This window comes from Orcinus orca, chromosome 16 (assembly GCF_937001465.1).
Source record: "Orcinus orca chromosome 16, mOrcOrc1.1, whole genome shotgun sequence".
NCBI lineage: Eukaryota > Metazoa > Chordata > Mammalia > Artiodactyla > Delphinidae > Orcinus > Orcinus orca.
In genome coordinates this window covers 19,113,711-19,127,941 of record NC_064574.1, presented here as the reverse complement: position 1 = coordinate 19,127,941, position 14,231 = coordinate 19,113,711, and the positions used below count along the sequence as shown (strand labels likewise).

Below are 14,231 nucleotides of genomic sequence, written 5' to 3'. Positions count from 1 at the left end.
TTTTTCATCTGTAATTGTGTGTTTTGTACCTTCTTGTTAGGTAAGGAAAACAGTGAATCCAGAAAATTGCACCTTACCAGTTTTAACAATATTTTCCCAATAGCTGTCTGCCAAATATTTTAAGTAACTCTCACCAGGCTATCGTCACCTTTCTATAATTCCCCCTGGGCTTTATTTATCTATTGAACATGATTTGGTCAATAATGGTGGTAAAAAGGAAGAGACTGTAAAAATAAACAACAATAAATAATGCCTAAAGGTAAGGATTAATATAGTTTTAAAATATGCAGTTGACCTTTGAACAATGTGGGGGTGAGGGGTGTAGATGCCCCATGTGCAGTTGAAAATTATGTATAACTTTACAGTCGACCCTCCATATCCAAGCTTCTGCACCCATGGATCATGTAGTACTTTAGCACATATTTAGCAAAAAAAAAAAAAAAAAATCTGCATGTAAATGGACCCGTGCAGTTCAAACCCATGTTGTTCAACGGTCAACTGTAACTAAACATGATCTGTAGGACTCCCCTGGTGGCGCAGTGGTTAAGAATCCACCTGCCAATGCAGGGGACATGGGTTCGATCCCTGGTCCAGGAAGAGCCCACATGCCGCGGAACAACTAAGCCCGTGCACCGCAACTACTGAGCCTGCGCTCTAGAGCCTGCGAGCCACAACTACTGAGCCCACCTGCTACAGCTACTGAAGTCCGAGCACCTAGAGCCCATGCTCCGCAACAAAGAGAAGCCACCACAATGAGAAGCCCACGCACTGCAACGAAGAGTACCCCGCTCACCGCAACCAGAGAAAGGCTGCGCACAGCAACAAAGACCAATGCAGCCAAAAATAAAAATAAATAAATATTTTAAAAAAAGAAAAAAAAATGATCTGTAAGATGAAGTACCTTTGGTCCTAGGGAAGGCTGATCTGGGAACTCTATTTCTGTATTGATCTCTATGCCCCTGGGAATAGAGAGAAGGTACAACATTGCATTATTGCTAACAAGGTAGAAATTAATTAGCTCTGCTCCCTTTTTGTTGTTAATATTCTGAGCAAAGGTTACTTCCTTATTTAATACAGAAGTAGTTATATTTATCCATCCTGAGATAGATGGTTTTCAGATAGCAAAACCCTCCTACTGAAAGAACTTAGTGTCTAAAAACTTAAAGATGCCCTTCTAACATGCACTGCTAATAATAACTGAGAAGCTACAATGCAGCAACTAACATTTACTGCATTATTTTTCTTAATCATCATAATAATCTTATGATATAGGTACTGTTATTATTCCCATTGTATAGCTGAATAAACCAAAGCACAGGATGTTAAGAAACTTGCCAAAGAAAACAGAGCCAGTAAGGAATGGAAAAATATCATCCTCATCATTACTCAAAATTTTTTAGGGATAAACAGAAAAGCTACTGGCAACTCATTCCAAAATCCATTAGTATCATTACATCTCAGAAATTTTTAATTTAATTATTTGCTGAGCATCTACCGTGTGCTCAACATTGTGCTACTTATTAAAAGACACTAGAGGAGAAGCAGAAGACAGATATTTCCTCTCTAAACCATACTGTCAAGGTAGAGAGACAAAATATACACATAAAACTAGTAGAGGAAAAAAAAATGTAATGCAAGAGCTACCTCTTCATAAATTCATCCATGTCCAGGCCTCACTTTCCACTCCAGAGCATTTTTTAGATACATCACAGTTGACTGGAAAACCAGAGACAATATTCCCACTAACTGGTGGCAGCGGGTGGGTGGAAGCAGTGTGGATTTCTGGCTAAGGAATAAAAATCGTTTAATAAAATCAATTCAATTCTAACCAAATATATATATATATATATATATATATTTAAAATGTAGTTAGAAGATCATAGAGATCCAAATATGAATAAGACACTCTACCTACTTTAAGAAATCATAGTCTAGTGAGAAAATACAAACCTGCTAACAAATGGCATTTGGTGTGGATGCCAACAGAACTAAGGAAGAGTTTCAGGTACAGTGGGAGCAGAAACAAAGGAGAAAGTAACTATGAGGGCAAGTTCTGATAAGATAACTCCTAGGGATGCTGTAAAAAGAACAGTAAGTTATAGAAATGTAAAATTTTATAACTGGAAAAAGTAAAATTATGTTCCCAGTCCCATAACAGATCCTGAATATTTTATATGCACAAATGTGATCTTCCTCCCCCCAAAACCTACCCTTAATGTAATCTCAATATCAATATTTAATGTCCAACTCAGTCTCTACTGTTCTATAATAATGTCCAGCAGTTGATCAAACATTACAAGGTATACAAAAAAGCTAAGTGGGTATGAAACAGAGACAAAGCTATCAAGAGAACCAGACTGAGAGATGACCCAGATAGGGAATTTAAAATAACAATGCTTAACATGTTAAAGAACTTAGTAGACAATACGCATGAATAGATGGCAAATTTCAACAGAAGGCCAGAATATGTAAGAAAGAGTCAAACAGAAATGCTATCTTTTTTTGTAAAGGTATCAGAGATGAAAAGTTCCTTTGAGGGGCCCACCAGAACACTCAATATAATCAAGGAAGGAACCAATGAACTTGAAGACAGATCACTAGAAATCACCCAAACTAAAACACAAAGAGGGGGGAATAGGGGTGGGATAGGAAGGACACAACAGAAAGAACATTCAAGAGCTGTGATATGATCAAATGATACCACAGACATGTAACTAGAGGTGGAGAACAAGGCAGAAATAATGTTTGAAGGAAAAATGGCTGATAATTTTCCAAAAATAAAGTCATCAAACCACAGATCTAAGAAGCTCAGAGACTCCTACAGAATAAATATAAACAGTAAGCAAACAAATAAAGACAACAAAGAACACATACCTGGACACGTCACAGTTAAACTGCTAAAAATCAAAGTTAAAGAGAAAATCTGAAAAACAGCTGGAGGAAAAAGACATTACCTGCTGAGAAAAAAAAAATTCAACAGACTACTTGCAATCCAGGAGATAACGGAGTAATACCTTTTAAGTACTGAAAGGGGAAAAAAAAACTTCATGACCCAGAATGCTATAGTCAGCAAAAATATCTTTCAAAAATGAAGGCAAAATAATGGCTTTTCAGATGAACAAAAGATGAGGTAATTCAATGTCAGCACACCTGCCCTACAAGAAACTGTAGAGAGGTTCTTCAAGTAAAAGGCATATGATACTTGACAAAAAATGAGGATCCAGCTATTAACATAAAAGTTAATAGCTCCAGAAATGATCAAAATGTAAGTAAATATAAAAAACCTTTCCCCCATAGTTTTAATTATTCCAAAACTATCTAAAACAAAAATAGTAACAGTGTATTGTGGAGTTTATAATATATGTAAAAGTAAAACACACGACACCAATAGTCACACAGGATGGAAGGGAAAAACTAGAAGCATACTGTATTGTTAGCATGTGAAATGTGAAATAGTATAATATTATGTGAAGGTAGACTGTGATGTATACTGTAAACCCTAGGGCTATCACTAAAAATTTTTTAAGAGGTACAACTAACATACCCATAATAGAGATAAAATGAGGGTTTAAAACCCCTCAGTCTAGAAGAAGAAATAAAGAGAGAAGGGGGAACAGATCAGATGGAACAAAGAGAAATCAACTAATATGATGATAGATTTAAATCCAACCATATCAGTAATTATGTTAAATGTAAATAATCCCAACATCTCAATTAGGGGATTCCCTGGTGGTCCACTGGTTAAGACTTCATCTTCCAATGCAGGGGGTGCAGGTTCGATCCCTGGTCGGGGAGCTGGGATGCTACATGCCTCCCGGACAAAAAGTCAGAACATAAAGTAGAAGGAATATTGTAACAAATTCAATAAAGACTTAAAAAAAATAAACATCTCAATTAAAAGGCAGAGATTATCACAAGACCCAGTTACATACGTTCTGTAAGAAATCTACTTTCAAGACAAGTTAAAAGAGATAGAAAACGAAATTTCCAATCAAATGATGGAAAAAGATAAACCATGCAAGTATTAATCAAAAGCAAGCCAGAGGCTCCATTAATATCAAACGACGTAGACTTCAGAAGAAGGAATATTAAGAGTCATTCACATAATGACAAAGAGGTTAATTCATCAAGAAGATATAATAATCCTTAATATGTATGCACCTGACAACAGAGTGTCAAAGCACATGAAGCAAAAATTGATAGAACTCAAAGAAGAAATATATATATAAAATATATATACTATAATTTAAATCACATAGAGCATATAATTATATATATTATATTTGGAGACTCAACACTCCTCTTTCAGTAATTCCACAAGCTGACAAAGAATGGGTAAGGATATAGACGGTATGCATAACACTATCAACCAACTTGCCTATTAACATTTACAGAACATTCCACACTACAAAGGCAGAATATTTATTTTTATTTTTTTGGCTGTGTTGGGTCTTTGTTGCTGCATGCAGGTTTTCTCTAGTTGTGGTGAGTGGGGGCTACTCTTCATTGTGGCTTGCGGCCTCTAGAGCACAGGCTCAGCAGTTGTGGTGCACAGGCTTAGTTGCTCCGCAGCATGTGGGATCTTCCCGGACCAGGAATTTAAACTGTGTCCGATCCTGCATTGGCAGGTGGATTCCCAACCACTGCACCGCCAGGCAAGTCCCAAAGGCAGAATATTTTTCAAGTGCATGGGGACATTTACCAATATAATCTATATTCTTGGCCATAAAACTGATCTCAACAAATTTAATTAAAAGAATTGAAATTGGGCTTCCCCAGTGGCGCAGTGGTTGAGAGTCCGCCTGCCGATGCAGGGTACACGGGTTCGTGCCCTGGTCCGGGAAGATCCCACATGGTGCGGAGCGGCTGGGCCCATGAGCCATGGTTGCTGAGCCTGCGCGTCTGGAGCCTGTGCTCCGCAACGGGAGAGGCCACAACAGTGAGAGGCCCGTGTACACCCCCCCCTCAAAAAAAATAATTGAAATTATACCAGAGTATATTCTCTGCCATAAGGTAATTAAATTTGAAATCATCAAGAAGAAGGTATCTGGAAAATCCACAAGTAATGGGAAATAAAACACATTTCTAAACAACCCTGGGTCAAAACGGAAGCGACAAGGGAAATTAGAAAAACAATTTTTTTTGGCCACATCGCACGGCATGTGGGATCTTAGTTCCCTGACCAGGGATCGAACCCTCACCCCAGTGGAAGCGCAGAGTCTTAACCACTGGACCACCAGCAAAGTCCTAGAAAATATTTTTAACTGAATGAACATCAAAACACAACATATAAAAATTTATGGGATGCAGCTTAAGCAGTGCCTAAAGGAAAGTTTATAGCACTAAAAGTTTATTAAAGAAAAAAAAAGAAAAGAAAAAAAAGAAAAGAAAAAAAAAATGGCTTACTCAAATTAAGCTTCCACCATAAAAAACTAAAAAGGGAGATCAAATTAAAGTAGAAGGGTAAGTTGCTGCAGCCACTATGGAAAACAGTGTGGAGGTTCCTCAGAAAACTAAAAACAGAATTACCATATGATCCAGCAATCCCACTTCTGGCATACATCCAGACAAAACTATAATTCAAAGAGATACATGCACCCCTATGTTCACAGCAGCACTATTCACAATAGCCAAAACATGGAAACAACCCAAACGTCCATCGACAGATGGATGGATAAAGATGGGGTACATGTAAACAATGGAATATTACTCAGCCATAAAAAAAGAATGAAATAATGCCATTTGCAGCAACATGGATGCACCTAGAGATTATCATACTAAGTGAAGTAATTCAGAAAGAGAAAGACAAATATGGCACAAATGAACATATCTACAAAAGAGAAACAGACTCACAGACATAGAGAACAGACTCGTGGTTGCCAAGGGGAAGGGGGGTGGGGGAGGGAAGGAGTGAGAGTTTGGGATTAGCAGATGTAAACTATTACATATAGGATGGACAAACAACAAGGTTCTACTGTATAGCACAGGAAACTATATTCAATATCCTGTGATAAACCATAATAAAAATGAATATTTTAAAAAGTCTAAAAAATAAAGTAGAAGGAAAGAAATCATAATAAGAACAAAAAACAATGAGGTTCAGAACAGAAAAATAAGAATAGAAAAATTAATGAAACCAAAATCCGATTCTTTGAACAGATCAATAAAGTTGATAAACCTCTAGCCAGAATGATCAAGAAAAAAAGAGAAAAGACAAAAATTACCAACATAAGGACTCAAAAAGGAGGCTCTAGGAATCCTACACACAGTTAAAAGGAAAATAATATTAACTTTGTGCCTCTAAATTTGGACATCTTAGATGAAATGGATGAGTTCCTCAAAAGACACAAACTAGCCAAGCTCACTTGAAAAGAAAAGAAAAAAAACCCTGAACAGCCTTCATCTATTAAAGATGGTGAATTTGTAGTTAAAAACCTTCTAACAAAGAAAACTCCAAGTCCACACTGCTTCAGTGGTAAATTTTACCGACTAATTAAAGAAAAAATTACAGACATACCTCATTTTATTGTACTTTACTTCATGCACTTTACAGATATTACATTTTTTACAAATTGAAGGTTTGTGGCAACCCTGTGTTGTCAGATGATGGTCAGCATTTTTTAGCAATAAAGTATTTCTTAATTAAGTTACATACATTGTTTTTTAGACATAATGCTATCGCACACTTAACAGACTATAGTATAGTATAAATATAACTTTTATATGCACTAGGAAACCAAAAAATTTGTGTGACTCACTTTACTACAATATTTGCTTTATTGCAGTGGTCTGGAACTGAACCTGCAATATCTCCTGTATACCAATATTTTAAATAGACTCTTCCAAAAAAAAACAGAAGAAGAGGGAACACTTCCCATCTAATTTTATGAGGGCAGCATTATGCTGACACCAAATCCAGCAACAGCAATACAAGAAGCCACAGGTCAAAGACAAAGATCAAAACAAAGACACTAAAATCCTTAACAAAATACTATCATATTGAATATGGCAATGTATAAAAAGGATAATACATCAAGACCAAGTGGGATTTATCCTGGGTATGCAAGAGGGATTCAACATCAAAAACCAACTAATGTAATTCACTGTATCAACAGACTAAAGACAGAACCCACATGATCATCTCAACAGATACACAAAAAGTAACAAACTCCAACATTCATTTATGATGAAAACTCTCAGGAAACTAGGAGTAAAAGTGAACTTCCTCAAGCTAATAAAAAGCACTGACAAAAAAACCTACTGTTAATGGGGCTGTATAATTTTCCCCTAAACTCAGGAACAAGGCAAGGTTGTCTAATCTCATCATATCACTTCAACAGCATACTGGGGTCCTAGACAGTGCAATAAGACAAGAAAAAGAAATAGAAGGCATACAGATTAAACAGGAAGAAATAAAATTGTCTTTATTTGCACTCAACATAACTATCAATACAGTAAATCCCAAAGAATCTACAATAAAGTTTCTAAAATCAGTAAATTAGTTTAATAAGATCATAGGATTTAAGATCAACATACAAAAGCCAACTGTATTTCTATATACTAGCAAGGAACAATTGTAAATGAACATTTTTAAAGTACCACTTATAATAGTACCCCAAAACATAAATACTTAAGAGATAAATCTAAATTAAGCACAACCATATAACTGCTATAAATCAGCTTTAACTTGACCAGTCTCTCCCCCTATACAGAAAAGCTATGGGAAAGCCTAAATAGCCTAAAACTTCAGAATAAGGCCAACTTATTTTCTTCTCAACTCTCTGGAATGTTTTGCCATGAGTCAGCTTTCCTTCCAGTAGACAGTCTCTTCTCTCACATTTTTCCTTGAAAGAGGTTCATCCTGAGAACTCATGCTGTAAGGCTGGTTATCTTGGAACTAGGAAACTGAAAAATGGAATGCAGCCCCAGAAAATTTTAAACTTGCAAAAGCCAAGTTAAAAGCTTCCCCTCTGGGGAACTGATGAGGCCAGAAACTGACAAGCTTCAATACTAGCTAAAATCCCCAGATGACATATAATACTGTGTAAAAGACTTGTCTTATCACTAAGCTTTCCACACATTCATGGCCTCCATTAGTAAGGCAGTATTAGGCACTCATGTATTTCAAGACATGTCCCTCATCCCAACACGTCCCTGACACATTTAACTGGACCAGAGGTGGGCGCCTAACCTAAGGGTGGCCAATGCCTAAACAGGCCAACAACTGAGGACATGATATTTCTGGGGTGGAAAAAAAACCTGCTGGGCAACGTCGATTTTCTCTCAGAAATCTGAAATGGAAGGTACCGAAAGAATAAGGCATAAGCAACAGGAGTAGGAGCTGAGAAGTTACGAGTGTAAGGCAAACTGGAGGCGTCATAAATGGCTTTGGACATGGAAAAGTTAGGAGAGAACATAATATATAAGTAATAAAGCTATAAAGCTATAAAGTAGAAGAGAACAATAAGGTAGAATGAGGAAAACAGTAGGTGGAAAGAAAAGGGTGGGGTGGGCCATCTGAGAATCCTGTAAATGGCCAGGTAGGAGGAGAGACCATCCAAGAAAGCCTGCTACTAAGGTCCTGGAACTGTCCTGGATGCAGCAGGGTGACTGTATTAGTCATCTATTGCCTCAATAATTCTGTACAACAACAAACTACAAAATCTCACTGGCATAAACATTTAATTTTCCCTCAGGCATCTGAGTTGCGTTGGCTCTGCTTTAAGCTACAGATGTGCTGTGGTGGCTCTGCTCTATGGTCTCACTCTGAGGCCCACACTGAAGAGCCTACAGCTACTCAGGGTTCTTCTCACGGTGATGGCAAAGGCACAAGAGGACAAGCCCACCAGCATGAGCACACTGCAGACCTCTGCTTTCATCGTGTTCACCAACAACCCACTGGCCTATAAAGCAAGTCACATAGCCAAGCCCAAAATCAAGGAGTAGGGACATAATGCCATCCACCATGACGTTATGGCAAGGGTATGAATGTAAAATACTACTAGAGAAAACTGAAGAATTGGGGTCAAAGACTCAAAGACACACTACATTGGGGGCATCCACTCCCCAGTGCAACGTTACCTATGGATCCTACCTCATCCTTCTTCTCTTAAGTAGGATATCATCTGAATTATTTTGTTGAATATTTCTAATTTAAAAAGGGCGGGCAGGGGGGACTCAAGAAAGTCAGGAGACATGTCTAGAAAATATGGCAGCAAATGCTCAAGGATTTCCACAGATGGAAGGTGCCAATAAAACATACCACTCTACCAAGTTACACTGAATCTCAAATCAGTCTGTTGTGGGTCCAACAGTCGTAGGCGCCCTATATCCACAGCATTTGAGCATTGTCAGCACCTTTGTGGTTAAAAAACACTTTTCAAGAATAGTATTATAGGGCTTCCCTGGTGGCGCTGTGGTTGGGAGTCCGCCTGCCGATGCGGGGGACGTGGGTTCGTGCCCCGGTCTGGGAGGATCCCGCGTGCCGCAGAGCGGCTGGGCCCGTGGGCCATGGCCGCTGGGCCTGTGCGTCCGGAGCCTGTGCTCTGCGGCGGGAGAGGCCACAGCGGTGAGAGGCCCGCGTAACGCAAAAAAAAAAAAAAAAAAAAAAAAAAAGAATAGTATTATCTACCTAGTTTGTAAAAAAGAAAAAAAAAAAAGTCAATGGAGTCAAATCTAAGAGTAGAGGAGAATGAAACGGTAGGAAACAAAGTAGAAAAATGTGGAAAGTTAAAACATTTAATTTGCTGAAGGTATGAGAAATATTGTTTACTAAACAGAGAAGAACTTTGTTAAGAGAGATACAACTGAACCAAAATGGAGTCACCTGTGGAACAAAGACTTAACACCTAATTTACAGTTGCAACCTCTCCCAGGAGTGGAATCTTAAGCCAGTCCATCTGGAATTACCTGGTCAGCCCTAGTGCTTGACAGACCCCTGCAGTCCTCTAAAGGAAAGTGACCTTGCCACAAACAATCCACTCTTTGCTAGTAACTTCCTCGTCCCACCCCCTTCTGCAAATTAGTCTTTCATTTTGTACAGCTCTTTAGAGCTCCTTTCCATCTGCTGGATGGGATGCTGCCCAATTCATGAATCGTCGAATAATGCCAATAGGATCTTTAAAATTTACTCAGTTGAATTTTGCTTTTTAACAGATTTGAAAGAGTTTTGTTTCTTCAAAAACTAAGTAAAATTCTGGGTACACTTTTGAACTATGACCCATTTCAAACAACTAACTTACTCCTTATAAAAGAATTAACATATACTCAGTAATATCTGTTAAAGGAACCTCATTCATCAGTAAACACCCAAGCAAGTGGAAGAGAACACGAGTATTATATTAATATAAACAGAAATTAGAGCCACAGTGCACACTACCTTAGAATGCTGTTCAAAGATTTTTATTTTATTTTATTTTATTTTATTTTTTTGCTGTACGCGGGCCTCTCACTGCTGTGGCCTCTCCCGTTGCGGAGCACAGGCTCCGGACGCGCAGGCTCAGTGGCCATGGCTCACGGGCCCAGCCGCTCCGCGGCATGTGGGATCTTCCCAGACCGGAGCACGAACCCATGTCCCCTGCATCGGCAGGCGGACTCTCAACCACTGCGCCACCAGGGAAGCCCCCAAAGATTTTTAAATGCTTATTTCTGACCCAGACCATCCTGGCAAAAATCAAACTCATGGTCAACCAGCCCGCAGCTAAGCAAAAGAACAAACAGGCGACGGAACTGCACTGGCATTTACACTGATGCAACATGAAAACACTTGGGCATTTCATGACTTCCCCAAATCCCCGCTTCACATTAGGCTGGGTCTAATATGATGTGAGCTAACACATCTCATTCAACTCTGCATGAGTTCTCTTAATAGCCTAGAAGCTTTAAAGTTCTAATTCTGAAAAAGGGTCTTACCACAGCAACTCTGGGACACACACCATTATAATAAACACTATTACACTAAAAACCAGATTTCCAGTTCCCAGGTACCTATAACAAGCCTCATCTGCCACCATAGAATCCCAATGTGGATTAAAACAAAAGCAGCCCCTACAAAATTCATCCTAACAAGACTTCTCTCTGTCTCCAATAAAACAAGTTTAAGAGGTGACTATCTAAAAGCACCTCCTTAAGATACTTCCTTAAAAGAAAAATCCCCACTCTCCACCCTCTCAGGTGGCCATCGCAACAAAAAATTCAAAATAAAATCCTCTACAGAAAACAACTTTCCGCCCACAAGGATGAGGAAGTTTAAGGTGATCTGATTTAGAAACTGCTCTTTGGTATTCAAATGTTTTGACACGGAGAATGCCAAGGCTGTCTAACTTCAGCTGATCAAAGCAAAGGGTTAAACAGCAGGAGAGGAAGATGGTTTGCTCAGCACTGGAACAGATTATTAAGAGTTATGAAATCACTCTCCTTGTGACATGCACCTGGCCTTTACAGGTTGGATTCTTTTCTTCTTAGGCCCTATTTTCAATCTCTGTTAATTGACAAAATACCAGTCTTAACAGTTTTAGACATATTACCCAAGGCTCACAGGTTTATGTGTACACAGACAGCTACTACGAGGAAATCAAGAGACGGCAATTTAAGAGCAAGCCCAGCCCGCACAGGGGTCACAGCAGACTCTGGTCTACAACACTGCTCCCCACTTGTCTTGACGTGGTTCTGACCCCTGAGTTTCCCAGGTGACAGCCCTCACACAGCCCAACAATGCTAGAGCAGGTTCTGAAACATGGGTATGATGAACTGAACTGTGTCCTCCCCCGTCCTAAAACTCATATGTTGAAACCCTGACCCCCGGTACCTCAGAATGTGACAGTATGTGGAGAGCAGGCCTTTACAGAGACAATTATGTTAAAAATGGGGGTCACTGGAGTGGGCCCTAGTCCAATATGGCTGGTGTCCTTTTAAGAAGAGATCAGGGCTTCCCTGGTGGCGCAGTGGTTGAGAGTCCGCCTGCCGATGCAGGGGACACGGGTTCATGTCCCGGTCCGGGAAGATCCCACATGCCGCGGAGCGGCTGGGCCCGTGAGCCATGGTGGCTAAGCCTGCGCGTCCGGAGCCTGTGCTCCGCAATGGGAGAGGCCACAGCAGGGAGAGGCCCACGTACCGCAAAAAAAAAAAAAAAAAAAAAAAAAAAAAAGAAGAGATCAGGACACAGACAACACAGAGAAAAGACCACGTGAGGACATAGTGAGAAGGAGGATTGCAAGCCAAAGAGAGAGGCTTCAGAAGAGACCAAACCAGCCACCCTGATCTTGGTCTTCTAGCCTCCAGAACTGTGAGAAAATAAATTTCTGTGTAAGCCACCCAGTCGGTGGTATTTTGTTATGGTAGCCTCAGCAAACTGATAGAAGGGGGAACACACTTTGCTACAAAACCCCACAATTAAGGAGAGATGCTGCATCAAAATCCACCCTTAGGAAATTTTCGATGGCTTAACGGGACATCTCAAGTCATCTCAATTATTGAAAAAAATACCACATTCATTATAAGCATCTCTGTAGTTTTATCTAACCTCATAGAAGTCTTCCACAACATCAACAATAAAGCACTGCAGGGAGTTTTTCCTTGGCTACAGCAATCACCAAATTTGACTTCCATTCTCTGCCTTCTCCATAATGATGCATTTACAACCGTTCACTGGAGTGGTCATCTCCCACAGCTCCACCTAAAACAGAAGCCAAACTTGCACACCAAGGTTTCCCTCAAAATTTCTTCCCAAAGTGATATCTTTGGCATTCTTACACATCTTAAATCAATCTAAAATCAAAGCATCACTAATGCAGGTCTCTGAAGATACCATGCTGCTTCACATCTCCACACTTGTACTTGACCACCTGGAAAAAGTTTAATCCTCTGACAATCAGAAGACATTCCACCTCCTCTAGAAAATCTTTCAAAAACCATTTTCATCCATAAAAGTTGACCAATTCTTCACTTTAATTATGTGTATTATGTCTAATCATGTATGTGTCTAACTCCTTCATTAGACTGAAAGTCCCTGATGCAGGAACTTCTTCATCTTTAGTCCCAAGCCCTTGCAAAGCTCCTGGTGTATGGCACCTGTAAATGGGTACTGAATAAACAAATGCCACCAATAAATCCATACCAGCTCTCCGCGGCATAAATCACATTCTGGGTGTCTTCCTAACAGTCTGACAGGTTATCAGTGCTCTCCAGCAATTTGTATGAATCTCACAATTACAAAGCTGAGTAAAAGAAACCAGATATAAAACAGTACATTCTGTATGATTCCATTTAAATAAAGTTCATGAACAGGCAAAGCTAATTTTTGGTGACAAAGTCAGAATAGTGCTCAGGGGAGATTGTGGGGGAATAATGGGCATTACCAGAGAACGGGCACAAGAGAACCTTCTGGGGTGCTGGAAAATGTTCTCCATCTTGATTTGAATGTGGGTGGTTACAAAGGTATACACACATGTAAAAACCCATCGAGCAGTATATTTGATATCTGTACACTTCACTGAATGCATGTTATACTTCAAAAACCCAATTTCTGTGTATGGCTCTCACCTACCCTCCATACAAAAAAGTCAGTGCTCAACAAACTTTCGTGGCTGAATGCTTAATACCTTCTCAGTAACAGCAATCAATCAACTATTTACATATAAGAGAAGAAAAATCTCACCGAGCAATTGCAATCAGTCTTGGGTTGGAGCTAGGCTACAGGGAATACCATCATCTTCTCACACAAGTAGAAAACTCTGCTCAGAGTTGCATTGTACCTGCAGGTGCTACATGGGTAGCAATTTTGTCCCTCCTACAACCGGCCCAAAGTATAATCCCTAGTTGTCCAACCCTACCATTGAGGCATAGGATCCCAATGGCATTTCAGGACACTAGTGAAAAAGGGGAGATTTTACAACTGGAAACTCCTTGTACTACATCATTAAGAATCTAAACACACTGGCAATAATATCAGAAGGAAGCCTCTGTTCATCTCTCTAGCAATTTTCACTTAATTATTCTGCAACTACTTACCTACCAGGCAAACTCCTATTCATCCTTCAAAACACAACTCAAATGTTAACTCTTCTGGGAAGTTCTTCCTAATCTCCCATACTCCTTAATGTTCCTTTTACTGTTCTACTTATATTGTTTCACTGCAATTTAAACATGGGTTGTGTCTATTTCCCCTACCAGATTGTGATAACATTTGTCACCCTGGCACCGAGTACATCACAGGGCACTTAGGAAGCATGCAA

General features: G+C 39.5%; 1 protein-coding gene across 2 annotated transcripts in view; it reads right to left on the bottom strand.

Moving 5' to 3' along the window:
• CHD6 (chromodomain helicase DNA binding protein 6) overlaps positions 1 to 14,231 on the bottom strand; it is a 212,693-nt gene that overhangs the window by 170,682 nt on the left and 27,780 nt on the right. Inside the window, exons 1-2 of one of the 2 annotated variants that reach the window (XM_033433749.2) lie at positions 1,645 to 1,774; positions 902 to 959 (exon numbers count right to left, since the gene is read on the bottom strand). The exons of the other annotated variant lie outside the window; for it this stretch is intronic. The gene's annotated coding sequence lies outside the window, so the exon portion shown is untranslated. Of the gene's footprint in view, positions 1 to 901; positions 960 to 1,644; positions 1,775 to 14,231 lie in introns of those variants that run through there. 2 annotated transcript variants of the gene reach the window in all.